At 48.1% G+C, this 23,888-nt stretch overlaps 1 protein-coding gene across 1 annotated transcript in view; it reads right to left on the bottom strand.

Moving 5' to 3' along the window:
* KISS1R (KISS1 receptor) overlaps positions 1-23,888 on the bottom strand; it is a 546,115-nt gene that overhangs the window by 189,760 nt on the left and 332,467 nt on the right. The gene's annotated exons all lie outside the window — the stretch shown is intronic.

Genomic DNA, 23,888 nt, shown 5'->3' with positions numbered 1-23,888 from the left:
AGCATGTAGTCGCTCATGTGGGCCAGGCTGCCCAGAGGTAAGGACAAGCTGTCCTCTGTGGGAGGCGTATCGTCATCATCCTGTTTTTCCCCCCAGCCACGCACCAGTGATGGGCCCTAGCTGCTTTGGGTGCCACCCCGCTGTGAACATGCTTCTTTCTCATCCTCCTCCACCTCCTCCTCATCCTCGTCCTCCAGTAGTGGGCCCTGTCTGGCCACATTTGTACCTGGCCTCTGCTGTTGCAAAAAACCTCCCTCTGAGTCACTTCGAAGAGACTGGCCTGAAAGTGCTAAAAATGACCCCTCTTCCTCCTCTTCCTCCTGGGCCACCTCCTCTTCCATCATCACCCTAAGTGTTTTCTCAAGGAGACATAGAAGTGGTATTGTAACGCTGATAACGGCGTAATCGCCACTGGCCATGTTGGTGGAGTACTCGAAACAGCGCAACAGGGCACACAGGTCTCGCATGGAGGCCCAGTCATTGGTGGTGAAGTGGGTCTGATCCGCAGTGCGACTGACCCGTGCGTGCTGCAGCTGAAACTCCACTATGGCCTGCTGCTGCTCGCACAGTCTGTCCAGCATATGCAAGGTGGAGTTCCACCTGGTGGGCACGTCGCATATGAGGCGGTGAGCGGGAAGGCCGAAGTTACGTTGTAGCGCAGACAGGCGAGCAGCGGCAGGGTGTGAACGCCAGAAGCGCGAACAGACGGCCCGCACTTTATGCAGCAGCTCTGACATGTCGGGGTAGTTGCGAATGAACTTCTGCACCACCAAATTGAGCACATGCGCCAGGCAAGGGATGTGCGTCAAACCGGCTAGTCCCAGAGCTGCAACGAGATTTCGCCCATTATCGCACACCACCAGGCCGGGCTTGAGGCTCACCGGCAGCAACCACTCGTCGGTCTGTTGTTCTATACCCCGCCACAACTCCTGTGCGGTGTGGGGCCTGTCCCCCAAACATATGAGTTTCAGAACGGCCTGCTGACGTTTACCCCGGGCTGTGCTGAAGTTGGTGGTGAAGGTGTGTGGCTGACTGGATGAGCAGGTGGAAGAAGAGGAGGAGGAAGCTGAGTAGGAGGAGGAGGAGACAGGAGGCAAAGAATGTTGCCCTGCGATCCTTGGCGGCGGAAGGACGTGCGCCAAACAGCTCTCCGCCTGGGGCCCAGCCGCCACTACATTTACCCAGTGTGCAGTTAGGGAGATATAGCGTCCCTGGCCGTGCTTACTGGTCCACGTATCTGTGGTTAGGTGGACCGTGCCACAGATGGCGTTGCGCAGTGCACACTTGATTTTATCGGACACTTGGTTGTGCAGGGAAGGCACGGCTCTCTTGGAGAAGTAGTGCCGGCTGAGAACAACATACTGTGGGACAGCAAGCGCCATGAGCTGTTTGAAGCTGTGTGTGTCCACCAGCCTAAATGACAGCATTTAATAGGCCAGTAGTTTAGAAATGCTGGCATTCAGGGCCAGGGATCGAGGGTGGCTAGGTGGGAATTTACGCTTTCTCTCAAAATGTTTGTGAGATGGAGAGCTGAACGCTGCCGTGTGACATGGTTGAGATGCTTGGTGACGCAGGTGGTGGTGTTGGTGGTACATCCCATGTTTGCTGGGCGGCAGGTGCCAACGTTCCTCCAGAGGTGGAGGAAGAGGCCGAGGCGGCGGCAGCAGCAGAAGAGGTAGCAGGGGGAGCCTGAGTGAGTTCCTTGTTTTTAAGGTGTTTACTCCACTGCAGTTCATGCTTTGCATGCAGGTGCCTGGTCATGCAGGTTGTGCTAAGGTTCAGAACATTAATGCCTCGCTTCAGGCTCTGATGGCACAGCGTGTAAACTACTCGGGTCTTGTCGTCAGCACATTGTTTGAAGAAGTGCCATGCCAGGGAACTCCTTGAAGCTGCCTTTGGGGTGCTCGGTCCCAGATGGCGGCGGTCAGTAGCAGGCGGAGTCTCTTGGCGACGGGTGTTCTGATTTTGCCCACTGCTCCCTCTTTTGCTACGCTGTTGGCTCGGTCTCACCACTGCCTCTTCCTCCGAACTCTGAAAGTCAGTGGCATGACCTTCATTCCATGTAGGGTCTAGGACCTCATCGTCCCCTGCATCGTCTTCCACCCAGTCTTGATCCCTGACCTCCTGTTCAGTCTGCACACTGCAGAAAGACTCAGCAGTTGGCACCTGTGTTTCGTCATCATCAGAGACGTGCTGTGGTGGTATTCCCATGTCCTCATCATCAGGAAAAATAAGTGGTTGTGCGTTAGTGCATTCTATCTCTTCCACCCCTGGGGAAGGGCTAGGTGGATGCCCTTGGGAAACCCTGGCAGCAGAGTCTTCAAACAGCATAAGAGACTGCTGCATAACTTGAGGCTCAGACCGTTTCCCTGATATGCATGGGGGTGATGTGACAGACCGATGGGCTTGGTTTTCATGCGCCATCTGTGCGCTTTCTGCAGAAGACTGGGTGGGAGATAATGTGAACGTGCTGGATCCACTGTCGGCCACCCAATTGACTAATGCCTGTACCTGCTCAGGCCTTACCATCCTTAGAACGGCATTGGGCCCCACCAAATATCGCTGTAAATTCTGCTGGCTACTGGGACCTGAGGTAGTTGGTTCACTAGCACGTGTGGCTGTGGCAGAACGGCCACGTCCTCTCCCAGCACCAGAGGGTCCACTAACACCACCACGACCATGTCCGCGTCCCTTATTAGATGTTTTCCTCATTGTTCCCGTTCACCACAATTTTGAGAATGGCAAATTTGGGAATAGTTTTTCAACCCAGAACAAAAAGTGTGCTTTTATGGTCACTACAAATAACTTGACCAGCTAAAACAGTACAGATTTGGTTGAATAGAAATGTGAGGCCTGTTTTTTTTTGCGCTGTGTGACAGGTATAGGTTTAATCACAGAATTAGACTTGTATCTGCACGGTAGCGTGTGTGTTACGTTTTTCTGAATGACACTATCAGCACCTTGAATCTAAGATATCCTTTTTGGGATAGATTTCAAGTAGGCCTCATATAGCAGAAACTAGTTATTTTGAGAATGGCAAATTTTGGAATAGTTTTTCAACCAAGAACAAAAAGTGTGCTTTTACGGTCACTACAAATAACTTGACCAGCTAAAACAGTACAGATTTGGTTGAATAGAAATGTGAGGCCTGTTTTTTTTTGCGCTGTGTGACAGGTATAGGTTTAATCACAGAATTAGACTTGTATCTGCACGGTAGCGTGTGTGTTAAGTTTTTCTGAATGACACTATCAGCACCTTGAATGTAAGATATCCTTTTTGGGATAGATTTCAAGTAGGCCTCATATAGCAGAAACTAGTTATTTTGAGAATGGCAAATTTGGGAATAGTTTTTCAACCCAGAACAAAAAGTGTGCTTTTACGGTCACTACAAATAACTTGACCAGCTAAAACAGTACAAATTTGGTTGAATAGAAATGTCAGGTCTATTTTTTAGGCTCTGGGTGACAGGCTCAACTTGCCCCTGATGTAGTATATGGCCAAAAAATAACCACATTATTGATGGTTAAATGCACTTGGGTGACACAGGCTCAGCCTGCACCAGATGTAGTATATGGCCAAAAAATAACCAGACTGTTGATGGTTAAATGCACTTCGGTGACACAGGCTCAGCCTGCAGCTGATGTAGTATATGGCCAAAAAATAACCAGACTGTTGATGGTTAAATGCACTTCGGTGACACAGGCTCAGCCTGCAGCTGATGTAGGATATAGCAAAAAATAACCACACTATTGATGGTTAAATACACTTGGTGATAGCTTGTGCTGGCACACCACAAGCCACAAAATGGCCACCGATCACCCCAGAAAAAAGTGATCTAAAAACGCTCTGGGCAGCCTCAAAAAAGTGAGCAAGTCGATATTAGCACTTCAATGATCCACAGCTGCAGATCGATCACAGAATGAAGTCTTTTGGAGAAGTTAATCTGCCTAATCTCGCCCTAACGTCGCAGCAGCAACCTCTCCCTATGCTTGAATCAGCAGAGTGACGTGCAGCGCTACGTGACCCAAGCTTATATAGAGGCTGGGTCACATGCTGCACTGGCCAATCACAGCTATGCCAATAGTAGGCAAGTCTGTGATGGCCTCTTGGGGCAAGTAGTATGACGCTTGTTGATTGGCTGCTTTGCAGCCTTTCAAAAAGCGCCAAGAAAGCGCCGAACACCGAACCCGGACTTTTACGAAAATGTTCGGGTTCGGGTCCGTGTCACGGACACCCCAAAATTCGGTACGAACCCGAACTATACAGTTCAGGTTCGCTCATCCCTAATTATTTTCTTACATATTCAGTAATTTTTCAGAATATTGTGCAGTGTAATAGGAACTTAAACATTTTCTGGAAAAAATATATTTTTATATACTGTAGTTGCCCTGCACTAACCAGTAAGCACTTTCCGTCAATGCAGAGGACGGCACTCACTGGTTATTACTGCCTCCTGCACCCCAGATATACTGTAGGTGCCCTGCAATAACCAGTAATCACTTTCCTTTACTGCAGAGGACAGTGCTCACTGGTTATTACCGCCTCCTGCACCCCAGATATACTGTAGGTGCCCTGCACTAACCAGTAAGCACTTTCCTTCACTGCAGAGGACAGTGCTCACTGGTTCTTATTGCCTCCTGCACCCCAGATATACCCTAGATGCCCTGCACTAACCAGTAAGCACTTTTCTAGTGTCCCACTAGGTAAAGGTGGGCGCTACACAAGGGGTTAACATGTCTTTTGCATTAATGTGATGTTTTATATGCATTTCCCTTTGTTATCTGGGTGTCAGGCCTGTTAGGGTGTAGTTTAGCCTCCTAGACGTTAGAGGGAGCTAGAGAGCCCTAAGTATATATAGGTAGGCCCAGGCAGGGGAGAGTTAGTGTATTCCAGGGAACTAGAAGCGACACCTAGGTAACCTGAAGCTCCTGAGGCTAAGCTTAGCTCAGTAGAGACACCCCAGTAGTAGGAGTGCACCTCCTGGGAGAAACCTGCAGTCATCTATTTAATCCAGCAGAGAATCCAGCTAATAAGCAAAGGTACTGTGATAGTTAAAGCAAGTGCCAATACTGGAGGAAGGAATTCATATACCAAGGATTTAAGCCAGCAATTAGGCATCCGGGCCTTGGGATCCAGCCAGCTAGAATAGCTGTGGGGATAGAGCAGCATTGTACTGCTAAGCATTAACTGTATACCCTCCAAGTATCTTGCAAGATTGAAACCTGCTGTGCTGTGAAGTAAACCTGCTGTGCATTTGTACTATAAAGAACTGCATTATTATCACCTACTGCAACTGTCTGTATAAAGTTGGACTGTTTCCTAAAGTAAAGCAACGTTTGGTTTACCAACTGCGTACTCTATTAATCCTCCTGCAAATCGGTGTGCCACCATTACAGGCACTGGCGTCACGATTCTTAAAGGGACCTTGCCTCAGGCACTCAAAACACCTGAAACATCCAGGGCACCTCACCCAACATCAGGCCAGGTCTCTCCATACAGAGTGTGCCCCAGAGGAACTTGTGTCTACCTCTCATTCACTGCCGTATGCCTGCCCAGGGTTCTCCTCCAAAAAGTGAGTAACCCTCGATTGCCCATAACCGTGACCTCACTGTCGCTATACCCTGCAGGTCTGGCGTGCTGCATAAAGTGGCGTCACGAACAGGATACGATCATATCCGCGCCATTGTTGGATTACAAAACCGTGTGCCATTATCCACCTAAAAAGTGACTAAGCCCTATTGCTTTATTGAAAAATTGCTGGGCCAAAGAGAACTGTAATGATTTGCGGTGTGAAGATTATATTGTCGGGACTGTTTGCCGTTTGCTTAAGCCACCGCTTGCTGTCAGTGAATAGACAGCGATTCGTCCAAAGATGGCCGTTTAACCTGACTGGATTACAAGTGCGCCTCGTGGGACCCGTTTGGCGCGAAAAAGAACAAGGTGAAGTCACTGCCCAGCCAACAAGGAGGAAAAACACTGCCCTGTCTGGAAAAAGGTGCCGCCTACCTGAATCCCGGAGCTGCGAGAGGCCGCGCCTGCCTGCTGACGCTGTGCGCAAGACGCCCAACGAACGAGACCTGGAGCGAGCAGCACCGGAGTAAGCACCGACTTTAACTTTTGGCTGGCGCTTTCCGATTACTTTACCGGAACATTCCCGACCCCTGCCAGGATACAGGAGAGGGTCCCCTATTAGTGACCAAAGACCTTACCTAAAAATAAATAATAAATAAACATTATCTTGTCGCTCCGCTGACATTTAAAGGGCCATACCCACCTAATAACGCCATGTCCGCACCTGAAGAAATCGGGCAGGTGGCCCCAGTCGTGCCTTCTGAAGTACCCGCAACCGACCCTAGGGTCCCTGCCGCCGCGGCACCATCGAGCCTGATGCCGCTAACCATGCAGTATTATTTTGGGGCCCCTGGTTCCCACGTTATTCAGGGGAAGCCCATAAGTTAAAGGACTTTAGGGACCAGATACTGGCCTTGTTCCGGCTTTACCCCATATCTGCCGAGCAACAAATGGAGATCCTCCTAGCTCAGTTAGAAGGGGCCGCCCGCAGGGAAGTCATGTCGTGGCCCCGTTCCAAAAAGAGTAGCCTGGAGCAGATTTTTGATCGTCTCGGCACCACGTTTGAGGCCAGAACGGTGTCCAAAATTAAAATGCGTTTCTTCAGCAGAAAGCAGCAGCCTGGGGAGTCACTCCGCGATTTTGCCCTGTCCTTACAAGACTCTTAGAGAGCAGTTTGTTGCGGGTATAAGTACGGAGCATTTAAAGGGCCAGCTGCGGATGTTGTCAGCTCAACACCCCCATTGTACATTTTTGGACTTTAAAGAATTGGCCAACAGTATACTAGGCCAGAACCCTGCTGCAGGGCCAGCAGCCTTCCCTGAACCTCAGGCTTGTCAGCCAAAGACTGTTAATGTGGGGCCCACTGGAGTCAGTCAAGCTACCCAGGCTCCAGTCACAGATGTAGTGGCAGCACTAATGGAGCAAGTGAACCATCTTACTCTAAGCTTAGAGAAAGTGTGCAAGAAAATAGGAGTGGGAGAGACCATTGTTACTGGAAGTGTCACGAGGGTGTCGAGGACCATGCCTGACTCCGTTATACCCGGGGTCAGGAAGTCGCAGCGGTTGGCTGCACGCTCTATTTAAGATAGGGCTGTTTTCCTTATGGTAGCTTTCTGGGTTTGCTTAGCAAACCCTTTTGGCTCACTCAGGGATCCGTAGCTCCTTCTCCTCAGCTGTTCCTTGTCCACCACTCCCAGACCTCCTTATATTTCTCTCTCACACTTCTCTGGTTGCCAGAGATAGAGCTTCCTGCCTGGACATCTATTCTGACCTTCTGGAGCTGTGTTGCTGCGTTCGCTGGTAGTTGGTCCAGTACGCTACCCTCCAGATCCCTGTTGGACCTTTTTGGTTTATTGTGGTCGCCCACCTGGGTGTATGTGTTTGTATGTTTTGTCTGTCCTCTCCCTGGTGTTTCCCTCTTAGTGATAGTGGTGTGGACTAGCGATCCCACCGGCCTGTTCACTATCCAGGGCTCATATTAGGGAAAGCCAGGGTTTAGGCACGCGATCGCCGCACGGGTGAGGAACCCGTCTAGGGACGTCAGGGCAGTCAGGTGCCAGCCGCAAGGTGAGTTAGGGGTCACCACCTTTCCCTCTCCCTTGGGCAGGGCTTTCCCTGTTTTCCTCCCTGTGCGTGTCGTCGGTCATTACATTATCTCTGGCCATTATTTTGTGTAGGTAAAAAAAAAAAAAAAAAAAAAAATTTTTTTTTTTTACCTACTTAGAATCCAGTATGGATCAAATTGCTGCTCTGTCCAAACAATTTCATGGCCTGTCTTTGGAGGTGGTAGGATTGAAGGCGTCGGTCCTCCAGCAACAGCAGCAATTACAACAGACCGCAAGCCCAGCGGTTGCTACTGGTAACCAGGTTGTTGCAGAACCCAAGGTCCCTCTCCCTGACAGATTTTCTGGGGGAAGGGACAAGTTTTTGACATTCCGTGAGGCCTGTAAGTTATATTTTAAACTGCGCCCTTACTCCTCTGGTAATGAAGATCAGCGGGTGGGGGTTGTTATTTCGCTGCTGCAGGGGGATCCGCAGTCCTGGGCGTTCTCTTTACCTACTGATTCCCAGGCTCTTCGGTCAGTGGATGAGTTTTTTGGGGCCTTGGGTCTCATATATGATGACCCTGACCGAGTCGCCCTGGCTGAATCAAGATTACGGAGACTCTTACAAGGAGAGCGGCCGGTATTGCTCTGAATTCCGTAGGTGGGCTACGGATACCCAATGGAACGACCCGGCTCTCAGGAGTCAGTTCTGCTCTGGGTTATCCAAAAGGGTTAAGGATGCGCTTGCATTATATGAGACCCCCTTTTCCCTTGATGCGGTTATGTCCCTTTCTATCCGAATAGATAGACGCCTTAGGGTCAGGTTGAAAAAAACGGAGCAATTGGTAACCCCTCCCAAGCAGCAGTTAGTCTGTATGGACTTAGACGAGCCTATGCAGCTAGGAGGAACTACTCGTCAGGTCCGTCCTCCTGAGGCTCGCCGTAGGCGTGGGGTTTGTTTTTTTTGTGGGGAGAGGGGTCATTTCATTAATGTCTGTCCTTCTTTCCTCAGAAACAAAAGACCGTCGGAAAAACTACTAACCCCAGGCTGTGTGGAGGATGTCAGCCGGGGGGTATACGTTTCCTCCATACGTACATCGCAATTTGTGTTGCCAGCGGTTATTATTTTTGGTGATAAGACGGAGACTATTTCTTTCTTTCTAGACAGTGGAGCAGGGGTAAATTTGATAGATGCCCATTTTGCCCGCACTTTGGGTTTGTCTCTCTGTACTTTACAGAGACCCATTCCCATATTCGCTATTGATTCTGCTCCTCTGTCTCAGAGAAACCTCACGCACATGGTTCATAATTTACACCTTCGGGTAGGGGACCACCATAACGAGATGCTTTCAGGTTATGTTCTGGACGGGCTTCCCACTCCGGTAGTGCTGGGTCTTCCCTGGTTGGTAGCGCACAATCCAGTGGTGGATTGGCAGGCCAGGGAGATATTGGAGTGGAGTGAGCAGTGCAGAGAAAATTGCTTAAATAGCAATTGCTTAGTCGCCTCCATAACTACCCTACCTACATTTATTTCGGACTTTGAGGATGTTTTTTCTGAAAAGGGTTGTCAGAAGTTACCACCTCATCGTCCTTATGATTGCCCGGTTAACCTTATTCCCGGCGCAAAATTACCCAAGACCAGGTTATATAATCTTTCGGGTCCAGAGAGACAAGCCATGAAAGATTATATCTCCGAGAGCTTGGCTAAGGGACACATTAGACCCTCTTCTTCACCCGTGGCTGCAGGGTTTTTCTTCGTTAAAAAGAAAGATGGGGGCCTGCGTCCTTGCTTAGATTTTCGCGAATTAAATCAGATAACCATCCGAGACCCATACGCTCTTCCTCTCATTCCTGACCTGTTTAATCAGATTGCGGGTGCTAGGTGGTTCTCCAAACTTGATCTTAGGGGGGCCTACAATCTGATTCGTATTAAGGAGGGGGATGAGTGGAAGACAGCGTTTAACACCCCTGAGGGGCATTATGAAAATCTAGTTATGCCTTTCGGTCTGACCAATGCTCCTGCCGTCTTTCAACATTTCGTTAATGACATTTTTAGTCATCTAATCGGCAGGTTTGTGGTAATATACCTAGATGATATTTTAATTTATTCGTCCGATCTGAAAACACATGAGGTGCATGTCAGACAAGTACTGCAGGTCCTACGGACGAATGAATTATATGCTAAAATTGAAAAATGTGTCTTCGCCGTTCAGGAGATACAATTCCTGGGTTATTTTTTATCTGCGTCAGGTTTCCGTATGGATCCTAGGAAGGTCCAGGCAATTTTAGATTGGGATCTTCCTGAGAACCTCAAAGCACTACAACGGTTCTTGGGCTTCGCGAATTTCTATAGGAAATTCATGAAAAATTATTCACTTATTGTAAAATCGCTTACTGACATGACTAGGAAGGGGACTGATTTTTCTAAATGGTCTGACGCCGCTAAAGTTGCTTTTTCCTCTCTAAAAGAGAGGTTTACCTCAGCACCTGTACTGGTCCAACCTGATGTCTCTCAGCCTTTTATTGTTGAAGTCGATGCGTCAGAGGTGGGAGTGGGGGCGGTGCTGTCTCAGGGTCCGTCTCCTGGCAAATGGCGTCCTTGTGCTTTCTTTTCTAAAAAACTATCTGCAGCAGAAAAGAACTACGATATTGGCAATAGGGAACTATTAGCTATTAAACTTGCGTTTGAGGAGTGGCGTCATTTCTTAGAGGGGGCAGTCCACCCCGTCACTGTAATTACGGACCACAAAAATCTTCTGTACCTCGAATCAGCTAAGCGTCTCACCCCTAGACAGGCTAGGTGGTCGCTATTTTTTACCAGGTTTAACTTTGTGATTACCTATCGTCCTGGGGCAAAGAACACCAAGGCTGATGCACTATCTCGTTGTTTCCCTGGAGGGGGTAATGTGAGTGATCCGGTACCCATTTTTCAAAGAGGAGTGGTTGTTTCTGCGGTACACTCTGTTTTGGAGGGGAAGGTGTTAGAGGCCCAGGGGGACGCCCCGGTCTCTTGCCCCTCAGAGAAATTGTTTGTACCGTTGAACTTACGTTTCGAATTATTAAAGGAACATCATAATTCGGCACTTGCTGGGCACCCGGGTAGTAAAGCAACCTTGGAACTATTGTCTCGTCGTTTTTGGTGGCCAAGGTTGCGTCAGGATGTATTGGATTTTGTGTCTTCTTGTTCTACCTGTGCGCGCGCAAAAGTTTCACATACACGTCCTGCAGGGTCTCTATTACCACTCGTCATTCCCAATAGACCGTGGACACATCTGTCAATGGATTTTATCACTGACTTACCTTTGTCTGCGGGTAAAACAGTTATTTTGGTAGTAGCGGACAGGTTTAGCAAAATGGTACACTTCATTGCGTTACCCGCACTACCTAATGCTAAGACTCTTGCTCAGGTATTCGTCAGTGAAATCGTGAAGCTTCACGGGGTCCCCTCCGATGTTGTTTCGGATCGGGGTACCCAGTTTATTTCTAAATTTTGGAAAGCTTTTTGTTCTCGTTTGGGGGTACACTTGTCCTTTTCCTCTGCTTTCCATCCTCAGTCGAATGGACAGACTGAGCGTACCAACCAAAACCTTGAGACATATCTAAGATGTTTTGTGTCTGAAAACCAAGAGTTGTGGTCATCATATTTACCGTTAGCTGAGTTTGCCATAAATAATCGTCGTCAGGAATCCACTGGCAAGTCACCATTTCTTGGTGCATAGTTCATCCCCAATTCTGTACTTTCAAAGAGGGGGGGTCTTCTGGGGTTACCGAAGAGGAACGGTTTTCGCCATCTCTTTCATCGGTATGGCAGAAGGTGCAAGCTAACTTGAAAAATATGGGAGGTAAATACAAATGCATGGCTGATAAGAGACGGTCGCCAGGTCCGGACCTAGGAGTAAATGACTATGTGTGGTTGTCTACTAGGAATATTAAATTGAAGGTTCCCTCTTGGAAACTGGGTCCTAGGTTTATTGGCCCTTACAAAATTGTAGCCATCATCAACCCCGTGGCTTTTCGCCTGGAGTTACCTCAGACTTTTAAAATTCATAATGTTTTTCATAAGTCGTTACTCAAAAAATATGTTCCACCTCTAGAACCATCACCGCTGCCACCCCCTCCTGTTGTCGTGGATGGTAACCTAGAATTTCAGATATCCAAAATTGTTAATTCTCGTCGGGTCCGCCGCTCTCTTCAATATCTGGTGCATTGGAGAGGTTACGGTCCCGAGGAAAGAATGTGGGTTCCTGCGTCTGAGGTAAACGCCGACAGGTTAGTTCGGGTTTTTCATGCCTCTCATCCTGGGAGACCTGGTCCTGAGTGTCCGGAGGCCCCTCGTAGAGAGGGGGGTACTGTCACGAGGGTGTCGAGGACCACGCCTGACTCCGTTATACCCGGGGTCAGGAAGTCGCAGCGGTTGGCTGCACGCTCTATTTAAGATAGGGCTGTTTTCCTTATGGTAGCTTTCTGGGTTTGCTTAGCAAACCCTTTTGGCTCACTCAGGGATCCGTAGCTCCTTCTCCTCAGCTGTTCCTTGTCCACCACTCCCAGACCTCCTTATATTTCTCTCTCACACTTCTCTGGTTGCCAGAGATAGAGCTTCCTGCCTGGACATCTATTCTGACCTTCTGGAGCTGTGTTGCTGCGTTCGCTGGTAGTTGGTCCAGTACGCTACCCTCCAGATCCCTGTTGGACCTTTTTGGTTTATTGTGGTCGCCCACCTGGGTGTATGTGTTTGTATGTTTTGTCTGTCCTCTCCCTGGTGTTTCCCTCTTAGTGATAGTGGTGTGGACTAGCGATCCCACCGGCCTGTTCACTATCCAGGGCTCATATTAGGGAAAGCCAGGGTTTAGGCACGCGATCGCCGCACGGGTGAGGAACCCGTCTAGGGACGTCAGGGCAGTCAGGTGCCAGCCGCAAGGTGAGTTAGGGGTCACCACCTTTCCCTCTCCCTTGGGCAGGGCTTTCCCTGTTTTCCTCCCTGTGCGTGTCGTCGGTCATTACAGGAAGATGAAGGCACTTTTCCTCCAAGACTCCCACCTGCCTATAGGGATGTATATCCAAAAGAACCTGATGGGCGACCGAGTTACCGGTCCAGAAGTAGAAAGCAGCCTGTCTGCCACCATTGTAAGAAATATGGACATACTGAATCAATGTGCTGGCAGTTAAATGGGCAACCCCTGAGGCAGAGGACCAGCCCTCGGGAGGTAAAACAGTAGGTCCAAAGGATCCAAGCTGGATGCCTAAATACGTGGGATCCCGTCCAAAAATTAAAATATGTATCAACGGGGTACCCTTTGAAGCCCTTCTGGACACGGGGTCACAGGTCACCACCATCCAAAGACCTGGCTTTGACAAGTTCTGGGATACAAGTCTCCTCACCCTGCCACCAGAGTCCTGGCTAGATATCATTGCCAGCAACGGGAAGCCAGTGAAAGTTCACGGATACTGGGAACCTACTCTTCAGGTGGGAGAGGCCACCTTACCACTGCAAGGTGTAATTGTGGTACAAGCAGGAGATAAAAGGAGGACACCCTGTGATCCTAGGGACCAATGTCCTTAAAAACTGTTACTCTGAAGTGCTTGAGGCATTGAACCAAACTATATCCTCAGCCTCGCCTGCTTCCAGAAGGGTCATCCAAAAGACTATCAGCGTGCTGTGCGCTCAACAAAGGTTTGCCAACAAGAAAGGGGAAATTTGTACTGTTCGGATCTGGGACAACCGGACAGTAATCTTGCCTCCAAATTCTCAGATCATCCTTTGCTGCCGTGCGGTGTTAGGGATCCAGGGTCAGGACTACCAAGCCCTAGTGGAACCCATCCAGATTGAGAATCATCCCTTCGTATGGACAGCCAAGAGTCTGGTGACCGTGTCCCAAGGTAAAGTGCCTTAACGTTGGTGATCACCCTGCTACTCTTTTTAAGCACTGCCCCGTTGCTCAGCTTTTCCAAGTGTCTTTCCAGGATGTGATCCGTCTGCCTGCCACGGAGACGTTCCAGACCGCACAGAGCAGCAGCGCCCCTGCCAGCGCCTCTACAGTATCCTGGTGGGAAGAACTTCATGTGGGGAACGAATCCACCCCGAAGGAGCAAATAGAGGGAGTTCTGAATCTGGTGAAAGAGCACCACAAGGCTTTCAGCAAGCACTCCACGGACTATGGAGAGGTCAGTGTAATCAAACACACCATACCCACTGGCTCTCATCCTCCTATCAAGGAGAGGCACAGACCCATACCACCTACTACCTATCAGTCTGTGAAAGAGATGATACAAGAGATGAAAGACTAACATAATCCGGGACAGTCACAGTCCCTGGGCTGCGCCCCTAGTCCTTGTGCGAAAAAAAGATGGCAGCATAAGGTTCTGCGTGGATTACAGAAAGATAAATCAAATCACCCACAAAGCTGCTTATCCACTACCACGCATTGAGGAGTCCTTGACTGCCCTGGGGTCATCAGCCTATTTCTCCACCTTGGACTTAACTAGTGGGTACTGGCAAGTGCCTATGGCCCCAGAAGATCGAGAAAAGACTGCTTTCACTACACCTATGGGCCTGTTTGAATTTAACTACATGCCGTTTGGACTGTGTAACGCTCCAGGGACATTTCAACGGCTGATGGAACGTTGTTTAGGCCATAGGAACTTTGAAACCGTATTGTTATATCTAGATGACGTCATTATATACTCCAAGACGTATGAGGACCACCTAGAACACCTGGCGGAAGTGTTCCAAGTCCTTACCAAATATGGTCTCAAAATCAAGCCATCTAAGTGTCACCTGCTGAAACCAGCGGTAAAATACCTAGGGCACGTTGTCAGTGCCGAAGGAGTACAGCCTGATCCTGATAAACTTGCTGCTGTCCGGAATTGACCTACTCCTACCACCGTGAAAGAGGTGAGAAGCTTTCTCAGTTTTGCAGGGTATTACAGGCGTTTCATTCCCCATTTCACACAAATTGCGGATCCAATCCAGGAACTCTTGAGGGGGCATCCAAAGAAGAGCCCAAAAACTCCTATTCCTGTTGAATGGAACGAAGAACGGGAAATTGCCTTACAGCTCCTAAAAAAGAAGCTGACCGAACCCCCTGTTCTGGGTTACCCAGATTATCAGCAGCCGTTCCACCTCTACACAGATGCCAGTAAGAGAGGCCTGGGGGCTGTGTTGGCTCAAGTGCAAGATAACAAAGAGAGGGTAATTGCCTACGCCAGCAGATCTCTGAAGGGAGCTGAGAAGAATGACCAGAACTACAGTTCCTTCAAGCTGGAGTTTCTTGCCTTAGTGTGGGCTGTGACCGAAAAGTTTAAAGACTATCTCGCTGCCACACCATTTGTTGCCTTCACGGACAATAACCATCTGGCGCATCTGAATACAGCTAAATTGGGGGCGCTGGAGCAAAGATGGGCCTCCCGCCTTGCCAACTATGACTTTACTGTGAAATACCGGGCAGGCCGCTCCAATGACAATGCTGATGCCCTGTCTTGGGTACCCACTACAGAAGCCCCAGATGAACCAAAAGATGCCTGGTAAGAAGTGGAAATGCCCGCGTTCTACAATAAATTTGCCCAGCAGGATAATATCCGCACTGAAAACCATCCTGCTGCTGATCCTTCCTCACCAGATGTACCCGAGTCCAGAGGCGACCAAGAAAGGTGGATTAAGCTCCAGTCCGAAAGTAGAGTCCTCGTGAACTGCTCGACTTCCTTACCAGTGGGAGAACTCCTGAGAGAGTCCGCAGGAGGAGTGCAGACCCAGAACTGATGAGACTGCGGAGACATCGCCACCTACTTTTCCTTCAAAGAGGCCTGTTGCTTAGAAGGAGCCTGGACCTAGTGTCCTGTGATAGGATATATCAAATCCTCCTACCACATCGAGATGCCAGTCTGGTACTAGACCTGTATCACAACCAGTCCGGACATTTCGGCATGCAGAAGACTGAGGCCACCATTCGCAGAAGATTCTATTGGATTGGGATGAGACACGATATTGAGAAATGGTGCCGAGAATGCACTGCTTGTGCTGTGGGGCGAGCTGAACGCCATGACCAGAGGGCACCTCTCCATCCTATCGTAAGTAAAGCTCTTTTAGAACTTGTTACTATTGATCATGTGAAGTTGGAGCCGAGTCGCTCAGGGTATACTTATGCCATGACCATTATTGATCACTTCACTAAGTTTGTCGTAGCAGTGCCTGTGAAAGACCTGACAGCTAAGACTACAGCAGAGGCGTTCTGGAAGCTTTTCCTTCTGCCCTACGGCTGCCCAGGGAGAATCCTCACCGACCAGGGGTCTGCGTTTGAGTCACAGCTGTTCCAAGAGATGTGCCTGCTGCATAGCTGACAGAAAGTCCGGACCACCGCCTATCATCCACAAGGTAACGGACTCTGTGAAAAGATGAATCAAACTCTCATCGAAATGCTGAGAGCAGTACCCCCAGAGACAAGGGGTGATTGGCCTACTTTGTTGCCACAGCTTATGTATACCTATAACAACACCATTCATTGTTCCACCGGTTACACCCCGTTCTATTTGATGTTTGGCCGACAAGGGAGGTTGTGTGCAGATCACTCCCTGGGTGTGCAAGTGCCGGATGTGATTAACCCATTGCCAAGGACTGATTGGGTAGTGGAACACCAAAGACGTCTCCTCAATGCTAAGGAGATCATTCAGGAACGCATGGAGAATGCTCGGGAACGACAACAAAAAGACTATGACCAGGCTGCCCATGCGGAACCCTTAGCCCTAGGAGACAAGTTATGGTTGAAAAACAACCACCGAACAAGCAAGTTGGACAGTAAATGGAAAGGATTCCCTATATTATTTCTGCCATTCCCAATGCTGAAGCTCATATTTACCAAGTCTCCAGAGAAGGTAAAGGTTCTCAAATTGTCCATAGAAATAGTTTAAAGCCTTGTATAGAAGTAGAACCAGCGGCAGAGGACATTGAGCCGGAGTATCCTGAAACTGAATTGCCAGCTCCACCTGTTGACCCTATGCAGGCTGTGGAGAACTTACTCTATGACAAAGAACCGCTCCATTGGTTTCTCACACCCTGGTTGAACTTGATGGTCCCAGCTTCAGTTCCTGTTAGCCCTCAGCCTCAGGACACCTTGCCCCAGAGAGCTCCTGAAGTAGCTCCAGAGGCGGTGGGCTCATCTGACCTTCCTGAGTCCAGGCAGGAAGAACCTCTGCCAGTAAGGAGGTCCACGCGGTCTACCAGAGGGCACCCACCTGTGAGGTTTGGAGACTACATTATGGGCCCAGGTAGCCCCTCACAGGAAACCCCTGTTTAACCCTTTGCAAACCTGGGTACAGACTCATGTTATCCTTTGAGCCTCCAAGAACTTTGAGCCTCCAAGAAATATTTTCTATGGACTACTACTGTTTTATTATGGACAATTTGCACTCAAAATATTAATATGGACTATCCTGGTATTACTGATACGCTGCACCAGGTCAGCGCCCCTGTTCCCTTACATTATCCTGAGAGAAGAGAACGACGCCCCTTTTCACCGAACTTACTCCTAATCCAGCAGAACTGCCTGATAAATATATATATGTATTTGCAAATGTAGATGTATTTTCCTGCTTTGCATTATTTTTGTCTTTCAGGTGCAGTATCCAGCTGGGCAGGGCCTCTTCATGTTGCGCCGAGGACGGGCAACATTGTAGCATGGGGGTATGTAGTGTCCCACTAGGTAAAGGTGGGTTCTACACAAGGGGTTAACATGTCTTTTGCATTAATGTGATGTTTATATGCATTTCCCTGTGTTATCTGGGTGTCAGGCCTGTTAGGGTGTAGTTTAGCCTCCTAGACGTTAGAGGGAGCTAGAGAGCCCTAAGTATATATAGGTAGGCCCAGGCAGGGGAGAGTTAGTGTATTCCAGGGAACTAGAAGCGACACCTAGGTAACCTGAAGCTCCTGAGGCTAAGCTTAGCTCAGTAGAGACACCCCAGTAGTAGGAGTGCACCTCCTGGGAGAAACCTGCAGTCATCTATTTAATCCAGCAGAGAATCCAGCTAATAAGCAAAGGTACTGTGATAGTTAAAGCAAGTGCCAATACTGGAGGAAGGAATTCATATACCAAGGATTTAAGCCAGCAATTAGGCATCCAGGCCTTGGGATCCAGCCAGCTAGAATAGCTGTGGGGATAGAGCAGCATTGTACTGCAAAGCATTAACTGTATACCCTCCAAGTATCTTGCAAGATTGAAAACTGCTGTGCTGTGAAGTAAACCTGCTGTGCATTTGTACTATAAAGAACTGCATTATTATCACCTACTGCAACTGTCTGTATAAAGTTGGACTGTTTCCTAAAGTAAAGCAACGTTTGGTTTACCACCTGTGTACTCCATTAATCCTCCTGCAAATCGGTGTGCCACCGTTACAGGCACTGGCGTCACGATTCTTAAAGGGACCTTGCCTCAGGCACTCAAAACACCTGCAACATCCAGGGCACCTCACCCAACATCAGGCCAGGTCTCTCCATACACTTTCCTTCACTGCAGAAAAGAGCGCTCACTGGTTCTTACCACCTCCTGCACCCCCAGATATACTGTAGGTGCCCTGCACTAACCAGTAAGCACTTTCCTTCACTGCAGAGGACGGCACTCACTGGTTCTTACTGCCTCCTGCATTCCAGATATACTGTAGGTGCCCTGCACTAACCAGTAAGCACTTTACTTCACTGCAGAGGACGGTGCTCACTGGTCCTTACCGCCTCCTGCACCCCAGATATACTGTAGGTGCCCTGCACTAACCAGTAAGCACTTTCCTTTACTGAAGAGGATGGCACTCACTGGTTCTCACCACCTCCTGCACCCCAGATATACCGTAGGTGCCCTGCACTAACCAGTAAGCACTTTCCTTCACTGCAGAGGACGGCACTCACTGGTTATTACTGCCTCCTGCACCCCCAGATATACTGTAGGTGCCCTGCACTAACCAGTAAACACTTTTCTTCACTGCAGAGGACGGTGCTCACTGGTTTTTACCGCCTAATGCACCCCAGATATACTCTAGGTGCTCTGCACTAACCAGTAAGCACTTTCCTCCACTGCAGAGGACAGTGCTCACTGGTTCTTACTGCCTCCTGCACCCCCAGATATACTGTAGGTGCCCTGCACTAACCAGTAAGCACTTTACTTCACTGCAGAGGACGGTGCTCACTGGTTCTTAGCGCCTCCTGCACCCCAGATATACTGTAAGTGCCCTTCACTAACCAGTAAACACTTTCCTTCACTGCAGAGGACAGTGCTCACTGGTTCTTACTGCCTCCTGCACACCAGATATACTGTAGGTGCCCTGTAATAACCAGTAAGCACTTTCCTTCACTGCAGAGGACGGTGCTCACTGGTTCTTACTGCCTCCTGCACCCCAGATATACTGTAGGTGCCCTGCAATAACCAGTAATCACTTTCCTTTACTGCAGAGGACAGTGCTCACTGGTTCTCACCACCTCCTGCACCCCAGATATACCGTAGGTGCCCTGCACTAACCAGTAAGCACTTTCCTTCACTGCAGAGGACGGCACTCACTGGTTATTACTGCCTCCTGCACCCCCAGATATACTGTAGGTGCCCTGCACTAACCAGTAAACACTTTTCTTCACTGCAGAGGACGGTGCTCACTGGTTTTTACCGCCTAATGCACCCCAGATATACTCTAGGTGCTCTGCACTAACCAGTAAGCACTTTCCTCCACTGCAGAGGACAGTGCTCACTGGTTCTTACTGCCTCCTGCACCCCCAGATATACTGTAGGTGCCCTGCACTAACCAGTAAGCACTTTACTTCACTGCAGAGGACGGTGCTCACTGGTTCTTAGCGCCTCCTGCACCCCAGATATACTGTAAGTGCCCTTCACTAACCAGTAAACACTTTCCTTCACTGCAGAGGACAGTGCTCACTAGTTCTTACTGCCTCCTGCACACCAGATATACTGTAGGTGCCCTGTAATAACCAGTAAGCACTTTCCTTCACTGCAGAGGACGGCGCTCACTGGTTCTTACTGCCTCCTGCACCCCAGATATACTGTAGGTGCCCTGCAATAACCAGTAATCACTTTCCTTTACTGCAGAGGACAGTGCTCACTGGTTTTTACCGCCTCCTGCACCCCAGATATACTGTAGGTGCCCTGCACTAACCAGTAAGCACTTTACTTCACTGCAGAGGACGGTGCTCACTGGTTCTTACCGCCTCCTGCACCCCAGATATACTTTAGGTGCCCTTCACTAACCAGTAAACACTTTCCTTCACTGCAGAGGACAGTGCTCACTGGTTCTTACCACCTTCTGCACCACCAGATATACTGTTGATGCCCTTCACTAACCAGTAAGCACTTTCCTTCACTGCAAAGGACGGCACTTATTGGTTCTTACCGCCTCCTGCACCCCCATATATACTGTAGGTGCCCTGCAATCAGGGCCGTTTGAAGGAATTTGGGGGCCCCAAGCAAAATAGACATGGATCTGTGGATGGCACTGTTTAGGGGGGGATCTGTGGATGGCACTGTTTGGGGGGGAGATCTGTGGATGGCACTGTTTAGGGGAGGGGGGATCTGTGGATGGCACTGTAGGGGGGGGGGGGGGGATCTGTGGATGGCACTGTAGGGGGATCTGTGGCACTGCCATCCACAGATCCCCCTACAGTGCCATCCACACATTCCCCTCCACGCCGCTCACAGCAGTATATTTATAAACTAATCAGTAACTACTTTAACCATTGCTGAGCTCTTTACTTGGATTATTTGGATATCTTACTTTGTCTTAGCTCCGGTAATAGCAGGCAGTGCGTGGGGCGGCGCTCACTCACTGACTTCACGCGCCTGCGCCGCCTAGTGGGAGGAGCAGGCGCGTGACGTCAGTGAGTGAGCGCCGCCCCCCGCACTGCCTGCTATTACCGGAGCTAAGACAAAGTAAGATATCCAAATAATCCAAGTAAAGAGCTCAGCAATGAGCAATGATTAAAGTTAAAGTAGTTACTGATTAGTTTATGAATATACTGCTGTGAGCGGCGTGGCCCTGTATATTCTAACCCCCAGGCAAGCGTCCCTGTCACCATGGGAACGCCTGGGGGTTAGAATATACCATCGGATTTGAGTTTTTACGATCTCACTGAGCTCGTAAAACTCAGATCCGATGGTATATTCTAACCCCCAGGCAAGCGTCCCCGTCACCATGGGAACGCCTGGGGGCTAGAATATACCATCGGATCTTCTGAGTTACTCAGCCTTAAAGGAAGCAAAACAAGCACCGGCTCTGCTTGGCCCTGGGCCAGCTCGGGGCCCCTGGGCCAGCTCGAGGCCCCAAGCAATTGCTTGTTTTGCCTGTCTGTTAGCGACGGGCCTGCCTGCAATAACCAGTAAACACTTTCCTTTACTGAAGAGGACGGCACTCACTGGTTCTTACCGCATCCTGCACGACAGATATACTGTTGGTGCCCTGCAATAACCAGTAAGCAATTTCCGTGAGGGCTCAAGCATACGGCCATTGTTTTGGTCCACATTCGATCTGCATTTTTTCCGTCTCGGATGCAGACCCATTCACTTCAATGGGTTCACAAAAGATGCGGACAGCACTCCATGTTCCGCAAAATGCAGAGCAGAAGTGGTTGTTATCTGTGTTATGCGGACTACGCTACGGTCTTGTGCATGAGGCTTTACTAAGGGGAAAGCACTTATTGGTTATCCCTTTAATAACCAGGTCTGAAAAGGCGTTAATGACCAGTCACTTTTTTATTTGTTGGACTACCAAAATAAATTTTGCAGCTTTGTATTACATGACAGGGCTTTTTTATATATATATTTTAGTTTTATTAGGGGGAAACTGTACAAAAATGTTTTTTAAAGCATTTTTATTCAAACTATAGCTCATTCTTTAAAAATGCAAATTATTATAATTAGTTCCCTATTTTATGTTATAGTTTATAGTTTTATTATATAATATGTATAGTTTCACATAAATGGGGTGATAATGGTGATGGTTTTGGTTGGTGTGGCATTCTTTTTTCTTTTATGTATTTTATTCTTTTTTCTTTATTTCTGGGGGACACTGACTTTTATTTTGCATGTTTTCTTTTTATTTGTATTTTATTTATTTTGTATTTTGTATTTTTTTATAATCACTTTATTACTTATTTTTAAAATATATTTTTGCCACATATGTCCCCCAAGAGGTCATAAAAAGGCCATTGGGATCAATTTTATTTTTCACTTTTTCCTTTTTATTATTTTCTTTTAAAGTTTTTGTTAAAGTTTTCTTTTCTTTTTTTTTTAAATATATTTCTGCAACACTGTATGTCCCCTCCCCCCTCTGGGGGACACAGACTTTTTATTTATTTTGAACTTTTTCCTTTTTTTTCCTTTTTATTTATTTATTGTGTTTTCCCCCCAATTTTTTTTTTACTTTTTTAAAATATTTGCCACATAATCTGTCCCCAAAAGGTCAATAAAAGACCTTTGGGGGCCTAGCCTGTTTTTTGCACTATTTCCACTGTAACTGTAGCATCCAAAGGAGCCCCAGTTACAGGGAAATCCAGCCTTTTGTGGGGGCTTTGTACCAAGGCAGAGTTGATTAGGGTCTCCTGAACCTGCAGCTCTACATTCCTCTGCCCCTGACACATGTGATCGCCGGGGTCCAGCCTGCAAAGTGCTCATTGAGGAGAAGGCCGAAGCGCTGATAAACCTTTTCTGACATCTCCTCGGCTCCTCCACTGTAATTAACATCCGAGACCCGTCCTGCTCCTGCTACAGTGCAGGAGCAGGACCTGTAATCCATCGCTGTGCGACGCTCCGGCCAGAAACACAGATGATCGCAGGATCAGCTGTGTATCTGTCCAGCAGGATGGGGGCAGCACACTATGGCTCTGGGGGCCACATGTGGCCCACAGGCTGCGGGTTGTGCACCCCTGGTTTAGTTGGGTATTGTCTTTATTTCTTGCAGCTCTCTGCTCTGTGCCATTTTTTTCTTTCCGAAGACCTCTTTCAGGGTTCAGCCAATTCCGCTGTAGACGTCACTGTCATTAACAAGAAGTGGTGATTATTTTCTTACATATTACAGATACAGTGGAGCTACATCCCAGTCACTGCTGTAATTAGAGATGAGTGAATTGAAGCTGACAAAGTGGAATTTCAATGCGAATTTTCTTGCACTTCGTCGTAACGAATCGCAATTTTCCAAAAATGGTGGCTACACGTCTGAGGACTGAGGACATGGGGCAAGGAACTCTGGGAAGGCGGGATCACCCAGATTGACATGCCTGCATGCTGCCAATTAGCAGCCAGCCAGCCCTGTGATGTCACAGCCCTATAAATACGGCAGCCATTTTAGATTCTGCCATTTTCCAGCATTCAGAGTGCAGGGAAAGACATGTGAAGGCACTAGGGATAGCAAGTGGAAAAACAATTGTGGGGAAAAAAAGACAGAAAAAATTATTTATAAGTGCAGGGAAAGGATAGGAATTATTTCACAGCATCTTAGTGAAGGGAGAGACGTCAGAATGCGCTAGGGAAATTGATAGGAAAGCGATTTACAAGTGCAGGGAACAATTACTTGGGGATCCAAATAGTCATTAGACAGCTCTGTCATTCCAGCTTTTTGTTATTGGGCTGCAAGTGTTGAAAAGCCTTTAGTGGCTTATATCTTAGTATCTTATTCAGTACGACAAGAAAAATATATACGCATTTCACTTCTGAAGTTATTTCTGTTGAAAGCGTATAGAGGTGTATTTCAGTAGAACAAGAAAAATATATACTCACTGCACTGTTGCAGTTATTTCTGGTGAAAGCGAATAGGGGCGTATTTCTGAACTACAAGAAAAATATATACGCACTTCACTCTTTGATGGTTTTCTGGTCAAAGTGTATAGTGGCCTATTTCAGTACAACAATAAAATTATATACGTACTGCACTGTTGCAGTTATTTCTGGTGAACGCGTATAGGAGCGTATTTAATAAAAAAAATAAAAATATATACGCACTGCACTGTTGCAGTTATTTCTGGTGAAAGCGTATAGGGGCGTATTTAATAAAAAAAAATAAAAATATATACACACTGCACTGTTGCAGTTATTTCTGGTGAAAGCGTATAGAGATAGGGGCGTATTTCTGAACTACAAGGAAAATATTTACGCACTTCGCTCTTTGATTGTTTTCTGGTCAAAGAGTATAGTGGCCTATTTCAGTACAACAATAAAATTATATACGTACTGCCCTGTTGCAGTTATTTCTGGTGAAAGCGAATAGGGGCGTATTTCAGTACTTCAAGCGCCGACGTGTGGA

Source organism: Bufo bufo, chromosome 2, assembly GCF_905171765.1.
Source record: "Bufo bufo chromosome 2, aBufBuf1.1, whole genome shotgun sequence".
NCBI lineage: Eukaryota > Metazoa > Chordata > Amphibia > Anura > Bufonidae > Bufo > Bufo bufo.
Note: the sequence above shows the minus strand (reverse complement) of the source record. Positions and strands in the feature narration are given on the sequence as shown.